Here is a 13,992-nt window from a genome sequence, read left to right as displayed (position 1 = left end):
TGCCCCTTCTCTTCTTCCTCTTCCTCCTCCTCCTCCCCCCATCTTCTAGCACTGAGCTTTACAGTCCCACAAGTAGCAGCAGCATCAGGCCCCTTTCCTCATGATGTGCCCGGCAGAAGGTAAGCGAGGAGCACATCGAGCAATGAAAACAGATTACTGTTTGCAAACCTTTTGGCTTGTTAATATTACTTACGGTTTGTAACCCAGCTAAGAAAACATACCTTAATCCAACGGGTCCCACTGAAAAGGTGACCGTGCTATTGCTCGGTTGCCCCACACTGATCCTCGTGGATGTGACGTGGCGTTGCTGTTTGCAGCTGGAGGTGACGTTGGCTTTCAAGGAGCTGGGGCGGGGAGCCGGCGTCTTTGGCTGAATGTACAGTCGCCGTTTTTTCTTACAGGCCGCAGAAGTGGTTCATGTATTGAGACCAGAAACCTTGTTCTCTGAGTAATCTAAATTAAAGCATTTAACTAATTGAAGTGGTGGCCATACATTTGAGCTCCCACTCTTTGCGCATCAGGAAGCGGGGGGGAAGGAGCTGCTTTCAGGCAGGTGGAAGGGACCCCATCCCCAAAATACCCCGTGACCCCTGTGGCACTGCCAGGAGACACCACCGCAGCTCTTCGCGCTGAGGGACGGGGACGATGAGCTGGCAGGGTGTCAGGGCACACCGGACACCTGTGGCCTCCCTACCTCCTAGGCATGAAGGCTGCACCTCCCCGAGCCAGGGACCGCGCAGGTCCGACGGCACGGCTGTGATCGCCGCTGCCTCCGGCAGAGCGTGGCCCCGCGGCCTCCGTGCAGCCCCGTCCCATGTATTTATTACGTAGCCTGTAAATAGGGAGAAGCATCAGTCATGGAAACACTTTGCAAGGCAACGAGAAGATTCAGCAGGTAATTAATGACAGTAGATAGCAGGTCTCTTCTAGGTGTCCTATGTGCTAGTCATAGTTTTGCTTCTGGTTTTGCATTTTTCTTTTCCATTTTTTTTTTCCTTTTTTGTTGGACCAGGCGATGCCATTGGTGGTTGTAAGGTGGTGGTGGGGAGTTCACTTCCCCACGGCTGAGCCACTTTGGGCCTCTTTCAGTGGGATTTTAGGGATAGTGGGGTCCGAATCCAGCCTCCGGGAGTGAGTGGGACGTAGGAGATGGCTGTATCGCCTGCCACTGCTTCGCATAGGGTAGATGTTCGGGCGTTGGAGAGTGGTAATGGTCAGTGCAGGGTCTGTACAACGTAATATGCCAAGATTGCAACTTTGATTAGTCTTAAAAAACATATTAAAGGTAAAATATGGGACTTTTATTTGTGATGTCTTTTGGAGCTCTTCATTGTAAGTGTGGAAAAAAAAAATGGGGGGGGAGTGGGAAATGCCGTATAATGATGAATGCGTGTGTTTAAAACAGCAGCTAGACAACACCGGTGTCTCCCACGCAAAGTTAACTCAGTTTCATGTGGAAAACAGAAGTTCTGTCCCGTACACACCAACCCCACAGACAGTCGCTCACACAATGTGTACATAATGTAGTTAGTGCTTGACGCTACGAATCAAATAGGGGAAACAACAACAACAACATATAGATGTATAATTGGAGCACTTTCTCTTTCTTTTTTTTTTAATTTGAATTATGCTTTTGCATGTTTCCTTTTACGATGGAGAAGCTGTGTAGCAGCCCGCATGACTGTGGTTGTTCTCGAGGAAGACTTCTGCTGTTCTGCTGTATTCACGCAAAAGCAGTTTGCGTCCGTTAACCCAGTTCAAAAACCTTTTTTTGTAACCGTCAACAGCACAAATATTTTGTATTGTTGTTTGTACCATTTTTGTACCAAAAACAAAAGAGGGAAAAAAAAAAAAAAAGGGAAGAAAGTAAATGTTTTCGATGTGTTTTTAGTGCCACTGCAATCTTGGTTTCCAAACTGAGTAACAGCTTTGCTGATTTATTGTGTATCAAAGCTGAACTGGCGCACTGACGCCTGGCTCCAGTGTAATAAAAATAAAGTCCCCCTTTTGAATAGTCTCACTTGCTTTTTTTTTTATTATTATTTTGGAGTTTTTATTTCGTTTTCCTTCCCCACACGCACACCCCAGCTCATTCGCCGCTACCAGCGGCCTTACCCTTGCAGTGAGCCAGGAAACGGTGGCCTGGTTGCGGGTGTGGGTCCACGTACACAGACGTCAGTGGGGTTTTCGGAGATCCTGGGTGCTTCTGCACTCATCTAGGGGTGGGAAATTTGCATTCATTAAAGCAAGAAGCGGGGCTTGCCCCCAGCTCTCCCTTGAGCAGGGAGGACGCAGTGGTGATGGTGCAGGAAATGGCTGTAATAATAGAATTAAATCTCTATAACATTTTTTTTCTGACTTAGGAAGTGGATGGTGTGTTTTGTCTCAGAGGACATGATGGTGCAGGTTCCTCCTGCAGCCCGATGCCGGTGCGTTTGTGCGGCACTAAACCGTTGGTGCAAATCACCTTTTGTTGCTGTCGCCTTTTTAACGAACGTTCAGATGAATGCAAATCCTGTACGCGGCAATTTACTTCCCCCTGGAGTCAGCGAAGAATATTTTATTGCTAGTTTTGCTAATTCTCAAGCTGTTCCGTTTCTTAGAATTATCTTTAGCTACTGAATAATGCAAGACTGTTGCATCACAAATATTAGTTTCTGCTATCTGCGGAAGTCTGGGCCCTCATCATCGTGTTATTAGGCTCTTATCTGCCTGCAGAAAGTCTTGTTCCTCAAATGATTTAGCTGCGTGCTTAGCTTTGACCATGTGAATAGTTTTACTAAGCTGATGGAAACAGCTGGCCTGCCCTAAACCCATGGACCAAAATTAAAAATAATAACAATTATTACTTCAATTATTATTATAGGCGCTTTGGTTGGGATTTTTCCTTCCAAGTCAAAGGCAGACGCCAGAATTCACAATAGAATTTCATTCAGATCAAAGCAAAGCAGGCAGGGACTATTTTTTTTAATAAATGAAATAAATAACTGAACTTTTCCTTGTTTTCCAGACTAAAACCTTTGCATTAGCAAGACATTTTTTCCCCTAAATCTTTCTAAATAGAGCACAGTCTTTTAACCAAAACCTGAGTTACAGACACATTAAGCAGTTTTAAATGTGTGTGTGGGGGCAGGGGGGAACCCAAACTCTATATACAAGCTTACACTACTGTCAAAACAGCCCCCAAGTGAGTGAAGGAAGCATCAGGAAGATTAAATGTTTTTATTAACCACTGGGCAAGCTGTCTCCTTGTCTCAAAAACTTAGAAAAAAAAAAAAAGATAAAAGAATCCTTCTTTTTTTTTTCAAAATTCCTTCCATGTATAAAGAAAGATTTGCTGGGCTGTAACTAATGATGCTGTGAGGTCCTGCGTGTGAGCTGCAGCGCATCCCTCTGCCCAGCAAAGATGGGATAAGCTCCTGGTGCTAACAGAAGCCCTGAGACAGCTTTGTTTTCTTTTCCTGGATGCTGATGCTGATGATTACTATTATTATTATCATCATTATTATTATGCAAATTTGTTGCAAAGAAGACCCTGTGGTCAGCTGTGATGTGCAGCAATCCCTCTCCCTCATCCAAGCAGGGTCGGAAGTGCTGCAAAGGACCAAGATGTGTGTAGGACAGACAGGGGACACACGGACACCTGTGGGAACTACGTGCCCAGCTGAGCAGCTCCTTTGACTTGTTACCTTGAAAAAACCCCCAATGCTTCCCCTTCCAGCCACAGCACCGGCAGCACCACCCCACGTGCACTCATTAGCCAGAGCAGCAGCATCCCTCGTAATCCTGGTGTAAACTGAAAGGCACTGGGGACAGGCGAGGGTACCCATGGGGACAGGCGAGGGTACCCGTGGGGACTCGCACGGGCGCTGCTCTCTGCTCAGACGGCAGCAGCGATGCTCGGGTTATGATTCCTGACGTCCTCCTTCCCCACACAGGGCAGACCCTGCAGAGGGGGACAGAGTTAATGAGACATTAAAGATTTGTACATCAGTGCAAAGCAGAGGGGACGCCAAGGGGTGCCGAGGGGGGACTCAAGCGCTCCCAGCCTGAACCCCCGAGCCTGGGAGCTGGGGGTTGCCCACCCAGCAGCGGGATGGACCAGCTCCCGAGCAGGGAGTGAGCCCGGAGCAAGCCGCAGGTACGCTGGGACCTTCACAGCAGCATCGTTTCACAACAGCAACCGCTTTCTCCTGATAGAGCTGTAGGATTTCTTCCCCCGCTCCCCTCTCGCAATGATTAATGTGTAGCTTCTCCGCACTCGTCTCAGCGCCACAGCACAATCCATCTCCCCTGCTCGCCACCTCGCCCTCCCCGCCTTCTTTTTTTTAATGAGAAAATATTTTTTTATTTTTTTTTCCTGCAGTGCTTTTCTGCAAGCGGGGAGGCAGGGCGGGGGGGGGTGGCTGTGAGTAACGGCAGAGTCCCCACAATGGACACGTGAGGACCAGGCTGCAACTTAGCACAGCCCGGTGACAAGGCCCTGTGAGATGGCCAGGGCTGAAAAATAAAAATTTAATGCAACCTCCTGGCTACTCCTGGGGTTTTTTTCTGAAACCTTCTTGCTGGCAAGTTTGCCCTCCCAGCCATCCAGCCCCCTCTTGATGGAGACAAGAGGAGCAGGAATAGGGATGGCTCAGTCGACACCTTTCATCCGCCTCCTCGGGAAGGTGGTTTTTAAGCCAGACTAACCCCACTGACCCCAAAGCTTTTCTGAAACACCTGGAGGCTTTGGTGAGCTGCACTGGGCTGACAGGGTTGGAAGGGGAGACCTCGCTTCCAGTAAGTCTGTGGGTTTGTGTTAATTAGTGACCTGTTTGCGTTAGGAAGGGTCGTTTCCACCTGCAGCGAAGGGGAAACTGTCCCTCCCCGGCTAACTGGGGATTCACGCCCCAGGGCCGGGGTCTCGCTGAGTGCGGGGCTGTGAACCCCAAACCACGTGCCGTTCCTGCCCTGGAGCCGAGGGTAAAACTGGAGGGAGCTGTATACACACGGTTCATAGTGGGAAAGGCCAAACAAAAGGATTAGTAAGACTTAATGAGGTGTTTTAGTGCTATGCAGGCTCAGGCACTGGGGGCTGCCCAGCAGGCTCCAGCACCCCTCAATGGGCACCAGGAGCGAGTGTCAGATCTGCCCCGGAGCTATTTTTGTCTCAAGGCAATAAGTCAAATAAGAGCAGGAACCATCAGCATGGGGAGAGCCCCGGACCTGTCCGGGCGTGGGAAAGGGGGAGCTGCCCCAGCCCCCGTCTCCCTGCAGCCCCGAGAGGCTCCCATGGCCAGGCAGCTCCTGCCTCCTCCTGAGCAGCCTCTGCTCCTCCTGCTTGACGGCTGTGGCTGTGGCTGACCAGGCTGGTGACCGAGCAGAACCTGCACCTCCTGCAGGAATTTAATTTCACAGAATCACAGAATCAATCAGGTTGGAAGAGCCCTCTGGGATCATTGAGTCCAACCATTGCCCTGACACCACCATGTCAACTAGACCATGGCACTAAGTGCCATGTCCAGTCTTTTCTTAAACCCCTGCAGAGATGGTAACTCCACCATCTCCCTGGGCAGCCCGTTCCAATGTCTATTTGAAGCAGCAGCTGCCATTAGGGGCATTTCTAGTCATTAAATTGCTCTGTGTGGGATGCTTCTGGTATGTTTTCCTTGGAGAGCCATGGACTTCCCTGGCGCCAGGTGCTAACTTGTCATTTACACCTTTTTAAAAAAAAAAAAAAAAAAGTCTACCTTTAGATCTGGTAATAAAAATATGGAAGAACCATCATCTAATGCTCAGTGGCTGTTAAACTGAGCCAGGCAGCCGTGCACGATGGAGGTGAGACAGCAAGGATGGAGAGCCAGGCTGACCGTGTCCAGCCAGCATCGTTTCAAAGTAGTTCAAACCTATTTTGGTTTGGAGAATTAGCACAGCCCCTCCGGTTTATGCTTATCCTGGCTCTGTTTCAGCCTCCAAACACTTGCACATGTTTGCAAATATAAATCAATGGGTTAACGCTCATCCCAAAATAGCAGTTTCCCTCTGAGAGATTAAAGTCTCTATCTGTGCTGGAAGCTGCCAGAAGTGGATTGCCAGAAATCCCTGGGAGGCTGCAGAAGGAATAAGGCAGAATCGAGTCTCTGACAATATTTCCATTCTTAATAAACCAGATTTATAATATCCAAGGCCGCATGGAAGCTTTATCACTGAGTACATAATAGCTGCACCATTAACCTGTGCTATCTGGAGTGAAACTCATTACTTTATGAAGTACTTTGGGTTACCTTGGAGCACAAAAGGTGACATAACGAATCCTGGTCTGTGACACCCGTATTGATTGGAACGTAACCATCGGGGAACACGAGGAGCATTTGTAGCTCTCTGCAAAAATACACTTTGAGCACTCGTGGCACAATACCCAGCCCTTTGCATCAGGGGTTTAACAGCCCATCACCAGCCTTCGTGGCATGGGCAAAGCAGGGCTGAGGTTCTGGCAATATCCCACATGCCTTTCCCAGGCAGATGTAGAGGGGTGGGATAAAAAAACAACAGTGCCAGTAGAATGGTGATGTTGGTGCTGTGCAAGTGGTTTGGATTTGGCCGAAGGCAAACACTTTGCTGATCGCTTAAAGCTGTCGGGTAGGTTTTATATATTGCACCCACCTTGGTTTACAGCCCGAGCTTTGCCGAGCGTGCGCTGACTTACAGATGCCTGTGATGAACTTGCTAAGCCTGACACACACCACCCAGTTACTACAGTTAAGTTATCAGTAAGTAAAAATTAGACATATAGGGATACACATTTATGTGAAGACTCACTGGCCTGTGCCTTCTGGCTGCTCCCCAGCTGAGGTCCCTGGCACACAGTGTGCAGGCTGTCATGCATTTATCATCATGAGTCTCGTTCACATTTCACCTCGAGAAGGAGCAAGTGCCTTGCTTTAATATAGCGCCTTTGATCCTGAGAGCTTAAAACAATAACCATTGTATAGTCAGAATTCACTTTTTCCCAGGAACTGTGATTTAGTTGCTCTTACCCTTTTGTAGGGACAAAAAGACATTCAGTACCTTGTGAAAAAGGCACACGAGGCCCCAGGGAGGAGAGGACGCAGGAATCCAGCCCCGCAAACAGCCCCAAATCCCAGACCTCGGGAACAAAGCAAAGTATGTCACGAAGGCAATACATCAGAGTACTGTAGTACTGTATAAAATATTTACCTTTGAGTACATTGCCAGAGTGGTTTCTTTTGACATTACATTTGTGCCCTTGTGAAGAACATGTGGCTGAGAGCAAATATCCATCCCCGAACACCCAAACATCACTGCAGCGCAGCAGCCACCTCGACTCGGGAGACCTAGGACAAGGCTGACACGAAATCTGCATTAGGGAGGAGGGGCCGTCCCGGTCTGCCAGGGCGAGATGCCACCACCGTCATGTGCCATGGGACCCCACAGCTGGGGAGCCCTGGCTGAGACATGCTCCTGAGTACATCAGAGCAGGAAAACATGCTTGTACGGGAGACTTCTGCTGGTTAAGTGCTTCTGATCAAAAACGTTTTATCATCTTCCCTGCCTTAACGCAAGGAAATGTGTGAATAGCCAGCACGGCTTTACTGCAGGTGTTCAGCCCTCTGGAGCAGGCAGCACCTCGCTTCCAACCTTGTAATAGAAGAGGAACAATATTTCCCTTGCTCATAATGGTTCGCTAAATATTTCACTGAGCATCTTGGCGTTTCCACTTGTCCTGCTTCGGTTCAGTGCTTGTCACTCCTGTTTGTTCTTATATTCTGCAGCCGCAGAAGGGCTGTGGTGGCACAGGAGGGGTGACCTGCTCAACCTGCCCTGTTGCAAAGAAAGCACCATTTCAGCACAGCGACTTCTTCACACAAAAAAAATAAAAAAAAAAAAACACCAAAAAAAACCACCAAACCCCTAGAAAAAAAAAATAAACCACACTTCTAATCAGACTTAACAAAGAAGAAAAAAGTGAGACTGCAGATAAAGTGGAAATGTCCTGCCATGGGGGGAGCCCCGGCCATGCCACCCCTCTGCAGATGGTAAGCCCAGTCCCCATCACCTGGGCCCCCTCCTCCTCGGGGGAGGCTGGGATAAACCTACAGACTTCAACCCAGGCAAAAGAGGCTCTTTTCAAGCATAACTCTCCCTTTCATTGTCTAAGAACAACGCAGATGAACAGCCAAAGGGCCAAGGCCAAGCTCAGCCCACCTTCTGCAGGAGTATATATCAGGGCAGGGGCCTCAAGGCTCACTTTTCTCAAAACATCCTAATAAGCACTGCCAAACAATGCTGAGGCTCTTTTGTGGGCTGAGCATGGAGCAGAGGGCAGCACTGGGTCATCTCCAGCAAGGAGCTGTCTTTTTAGCTAGGTTTCTTAAGAAAAAGCAGCCTTGCTCTGCCTTCATCCCCTTCCCCCGCTTGCCTTCTGCTCCACACAGACAGTTGAACTCATTGACAAGGAGCAGCTAAATTGGATAGGGACAGAAAGGTAATTAAGTCCCTACACCTTTTGTGAAAAATAAGGCGCCAGAGGAGAGCTTTGTCAGCTCAGATGCTTTGTTCAAGGAGCAGATAAAGCAGAATTTATATAGGCAAAAAAGAGTCTCCATGGCAAAGAGACCTTAAACCTGCCCCAAAAAGGGATAAAACCTCTAAGAGGACCTGCAGCCAGCTACGAGGAGCCATGAGGAACCCAACATCCCTTTGCATTGGCACTTTGAAACTACTTGTTTCCTATGAGGTGCCTGTCCAGCGTCCCAGCAGATGCTCAGAGCACCAAGTCGCTGCTGGAGAAATAAACCCCTTTTCCCTGTGAGTGAGACGTGGTGGCACGGGGCATCTGGAGGAGCAGCATGTTGGACCCCCAGGTGAAGGGCTCAGTGGGACGGGGAACGGGGCAGGACCTGGATGGGTTGGTCACGGCCGGGCAGCTCCTCCTCTCCCAGCTGCTCCCCAGCAGCGAGAGGGCTGAGTCCATGGCCCAGGGTATTTCTAATGCCTCCAAATCATCCCATGGGCTCTGTCCTAGTTATTTATAGGAGCTTATTCTTGAAAGTCTCAGCAGGGATTGGAGCCTGCTATGCTAAATCCTACACAAACACATATTAACAGACCCCAGACTTGCTTCTCGAGTTGGGATTTCAAGTCCTCGTAGAGATGGCCAAACCTCAAAATATTCATTGCTCTCTGTGTCTTTTTTTTTTTTTTGTCGTGGGTTTATACAGCTCTTCTCAGAGCCTCTCTGAGCCTAGGCAGGGCGATGCCAAGGCACCCGAGGAACACACTCGGCGGCTGATAATGTAATCTCCCTGCCCAAGAAATGCAGTTTCCTGGTGAAGACCAAGGGGCCGGCGCAGGCTGGGTAATCCCACGGCTGCCGCTCCTGGGATGGCCTAATGCTGCTGCCCGCAGACAGACGGTCTTTCGGACTGATTGCATTATAATTTAATCCATCCTTCAGCGATTTTAGCTCTCAAGATTGTTGTTATTTTACACCTCAGCGGAAGTTCATGAGGAACAAAATGAGGTTGCAATCCTCCAGGGGAAGCTGGCAAGAGTCACAAATCCATCTTTGTGGAAACAGATTTAAGCTTAGGTCCAAATAATTAGTTCTTTACCCAGGCCTTAAGCTAAGGAGCTGGTGAGTTCATCTGCAGAGGCTGCAGAATAACTCCCTGGAAAGCTGCGTTATGCGCACATTTCTTTTACACAGTCATTTATAATGCGGAGATTCGGAGCGGGGCTTTTCTTCCCACCTTCTGCCTTCTCCAGGCAGACTCCTGCTGCCACAGCACGGGGGGGGGTGCCTGTTGCCATCAGCTCATCGGCAGAAAGTCCAGCAGGATAGGAAGAGGGAGGCTCTGTGCGTGGGGAGCCAGGAGGTCCGACTGCCTTCCCAGCAGCAAATCTCTGCCTTTGGAAACTCAATGATGAATTGACAATGTCGTCTTTGGCACCTCTAATCAGAGACACAGCTAAGAAAACCTCTTGTCCATGCAAACAGCGTGAAAGCCTTGGGAGATAGAAAGTGGAGTCACCTCTGTCCTCCCATGAGTTGCTCCCTGCTCTCCTCCAGCAGCTGGGTAACCTCTTTGTGGAGAAGTCCATGATGCAGAGCTGCTGCGGACCAATGAAATGCTGGGCTTTAACTGAACTTCAGCTTATTGCCAAAGCATCCCTGTTCCAGATGTAGCCAAAGCAAAGGCAGGGCTGAAGGATCCTCCATACATCAGCCTTAGTAATGGGTATGTGCCCAGAAAACATCATTTTTCACCACTGCTCTCCTCCATCACAACAGTGACTGAAGCTCTTCGGGGCAGGAGGGTGCAGTGAAATGGTGCCAGCAAGGGAAAAGCTGAAGGAAACCATCTCCTGAAGGCATGCAAGGGGGAGGAAATCAGCCCAGAGAAAGTTAGCTACATACATTTCTCAAGCTCACCAGGCAGCATAAAGCTTAAATCTCCCCTAGGCAAAGAGTAAAAGGATAAAACCAGTCCCATTACACTGAGCCACTTAAAACCGTTTGAAAGATAATGGCGATTCCTACCCCTCGATGGCTGCGGCACGGGTGGGAAACCCCCCTTGTGTTCACTGACCCTTATTCCAGGAGCACGTGCTGTGGGATTGTGGCTTGTGGGGCTTTTACCCCCAACCATACACATGTGTTTCCCTCTGCCCAGGAGTCCCACTTGGCTCTGCAGCCTCCCCAGCCCCCAGCTGAGCCCTTCCCCTCCATCAACACAGCAGAAACATCCCCAGACCCCAGAAATCCCTCATTACTTCCCACCTTTCCTCAAATCCAACTGGGACATGTCCCACCTGCTCTCCCCCACAGAGATCCTCTCAGAGGCTTTCCAAAAAGGTGAAAGATAAAACCATCAACCCACACACAAGCTTTAATTCTCACCACATGGGCTGCCATACCCCCCAAGGAGTCTGCTGTGAGCTGCAGAGACCCAACAAACTCATCTCGTACATCGTCCCTCCTGCTCCCCATCCAACAGCCCAGACCCATGGGGAGGCATTAGGAAACCCCAAGCCTCCGCTCTCCCAGGCAGGAGGAAGGGGAGCAGCGGCCGTGGGTTTCGGGGGACATGTGGGGATGTATTTCTCACGCTGCCACCGCTGAAGCCGCACTTGGGAGGAGCAATGGCTCTGCCAGCCTCCCTCTGCCCACCACCGGCTGCGCTCGCTCTTGTTTATTCCCCGCTTTGAGCTGCGGCGTGTGGCTGCAGAAGCATTTGGAAGTTTGTGTAAAGGTTTTATTGCTTCATTTTTAACCTCTGCACAAATGTCTACATCATTAGCCTGGTTGTTTTTCCCCCTGTATCACCCTCCCCTCTGCGCTTTTCTCCTCCTGGCCATCTTCGTGCTCCCTCTGTCTGTCAGCGGAATGGGATGGGGAGCTGGGGAGAGATTTATTAGCTCTGAGGGTGTTTTGCTGAAGGAAGGAGTTGGTCCAGAGTTTTTCAGTGTCACACGCAAAGATGTGCACGCACAAGATCTGGTTCTCCACCACCCAGTTCATTCCCATGTCTTGACCCCTCGATTGCAAACAAAGCCACCCCGGTCCCTCTCCCACAGCCCGTGTGTTGGTGCAGGGGTGGCAATGCAAAGTCACCGCATGCACACCAGTCTCCAACACCTGCCTGCTCAGTGATACCTGGCACACACAGCCCTGTTTCACTGGGAAAGCTCCAAAGCCTGGCCTGGAAAACCAAAGCTGTGACCAAGAGAGCAGCCACTGCTTCCCCGCTGGGTGTGGGAGCTGGAGGACAAGGGTGCACAGTTGTCCTCAACCCGCCAGGACATCTGCTGGAAAGCAGACTCGTGATGGACCCTAACTGAGTCCCAGAGCTAGCAAATTAACTCGTACAGTGCATTACCACTTAATTATGACGCCCTGCTTTAAATTCCCACCAGCGTGAGGCTGTCCACGCCATGCCACTTGGCTAACGACCATGATAAACCCTATGGAGGGATGAGCCTGCCCTGGAGCTGGGCTGTCCCACCACCGAGGTGCCAACAACAGCCCCAGGGAGAGCTGGGGTCCTCACCCCGAGAAGGAGCTGTGGGAGATGCAGCCCCATCTCAGCAGCAAGGACCCCTGCATCACCTTCATGTGCTTCACATCTAAACCCATCACAGCAAAGCATCCCATCACATCTATTGCAACCAGGGGGTTAAGAAAACGCAGGTGCTGCAAAATTTATCATGCCCGGGCGTTCCCGTCTGATCTCTGTGCTTGTCCACAGGCGAGAAAGAAGTAGCACAGATTTTCTTTTTGAAGTTCACTTCTGCAGCCCTGGGTACACACAGTTGCTATTTCACCCTCATCCCAGCTGGGCTTGGCCCCACTTTTCTGTAGGGAAAATGTCCTGTGTCCTTGTCAGCAGATCTAACCCCACAGCTGGGCACACACACACACACACCTTCCCCAAGCCTCAGCACAGAACGGGCCCTTCCTCTCGCACGCCGGCAGTGACTTGGCATTCCAATAAGCTCTTGACACCTTGGACTTCAGAGGCTGGTTTGCTGCCATCGATGGCAAAATTCACCCCTCAGAAACAGCATGTTCAGTGTTTCAGATAATCTCAAGCCATCTTTTCAAGGTGGGGGGTAAGATATGCAGAGCAAATGTCTTCCAGAATAGGAATCCTGCCTCTGCAAATATTAGTGATGCAGGCGTCGTATCGGGGATTATCCACCGTCATGGCGTGTAGAGGGAAGATGGATTTCAAGATGATAATAGGAATGACACACGGTGCTTTTTCTCCCTTTCTGCTGACACACAATTTAGCAGTCACTGCAGAATTTTCTTCCCATTTAAAATTTCCATTTAATAGCCAAGAAGCTCATGTTAATTCAGATGATCTTTTCCGCAGAGCAGTAAAGAAGGGTGCCTCTTTTCTAGAAGTATTTTTTTGACTCTCAGTGGTTGTGTTGAATATAAAAAAAAAAAAAAAGCCCTCTCCTGTAGCTTTGCAAAGACCATGGAGTATGTGCCCTTTACCACGCTATCAGATGCCACTTGACCCAAGGTCGGGCATAGTCAACCGTGTTTAAAAATGAGACCCTCCTAGAAGCATCTCCTCATAAGAGGTGTCCATGAAGCTTTCTCAACACATTTGCAGGACTGAAGGGGATTCAAGTGAGTGTCTGGCTGCCTGCCAACCCATAGCTGATGGAGGGCTGGCACCAGTGGGAACCCCATGGGATGGCATGGCCAGGATGCAGGGACACAGGGCTGTGGGGCTGGAGCATCGACGGGTACCCCAGCTCAGGATGAACGTGCTCCCCCAGCCTCTGCTGCAAACCTCACCCTTGGAGGGTTGGGCAATGCCGTGTATACTTTAGATGCACCGCTTGGTTTTATTCTAATTTTTAACCTTTCCCCTTACCCCACCTGTGCCCCAACCCAAAGCCGTGCAGACCACTGGAGCTGGGCTAACCCCAGCTGCACAGCCACTGGCCCTACCAAGAGGAGACAAGAGCAGTGCTGCAGCCTCCCCGATAACCCACCTTTCCCCCACCACCAGTGAAGGCACCGTCCTGGCCGCTCACGCCAGCTGGGAAGTTGCAGCTGGCTTTATTTATATATTTTTCCAAGGAAGTGTAGCTCGCGGTACGGCTAACCCACCGAATCAACCTCCTCCTCAGTTAAACAAACAACAAAATCATTACAAAATTATCATCTCCTGTGCATTAGGGTTGCATATATTCACTCATCCTATAGAGCAGAAACACGAGGCGTTGCTTAATTAAAGATGTGGGTGTAGAGGCTCCAGGAGCACAGATTTCGCATGCAAATCTCCGGGCCGTAAGCATCCAGCCAGGGTACAGACAGAGCATATTAATGGTGTGTGTGTCGAGCCCCGCTGCTTAAAAAGCAGTGGCTAGACCGCGACGGAGGGAAGGAGCGCCGGTGCTGATTAACCCTGGGCTCTCTGCTCTTGCTGAACTTTATTTATTTACCTAAAAGCATCCCATGGA

This window comes from Nyctibius grandis, chromosome 19 (genome assembly GCF_013368605.1).
Source record: "Nyctibius grandis isolate bNycGra1 chromosome 19, bNycGra1.pri, whole genome shotgun sequence".
Taxonomy (NCBI): domain Eukaryota; kingdom Metazoa; phylum Chordata; class Aves; order Nyctibiiformes; family Nyctibiidae; genus Nyctibius; species Nyctibius grandis.
The sequence above is the reverse complement of the archived record's forward strand: the minus strand, read 5'-3'. Positions refer to the sequence as shown.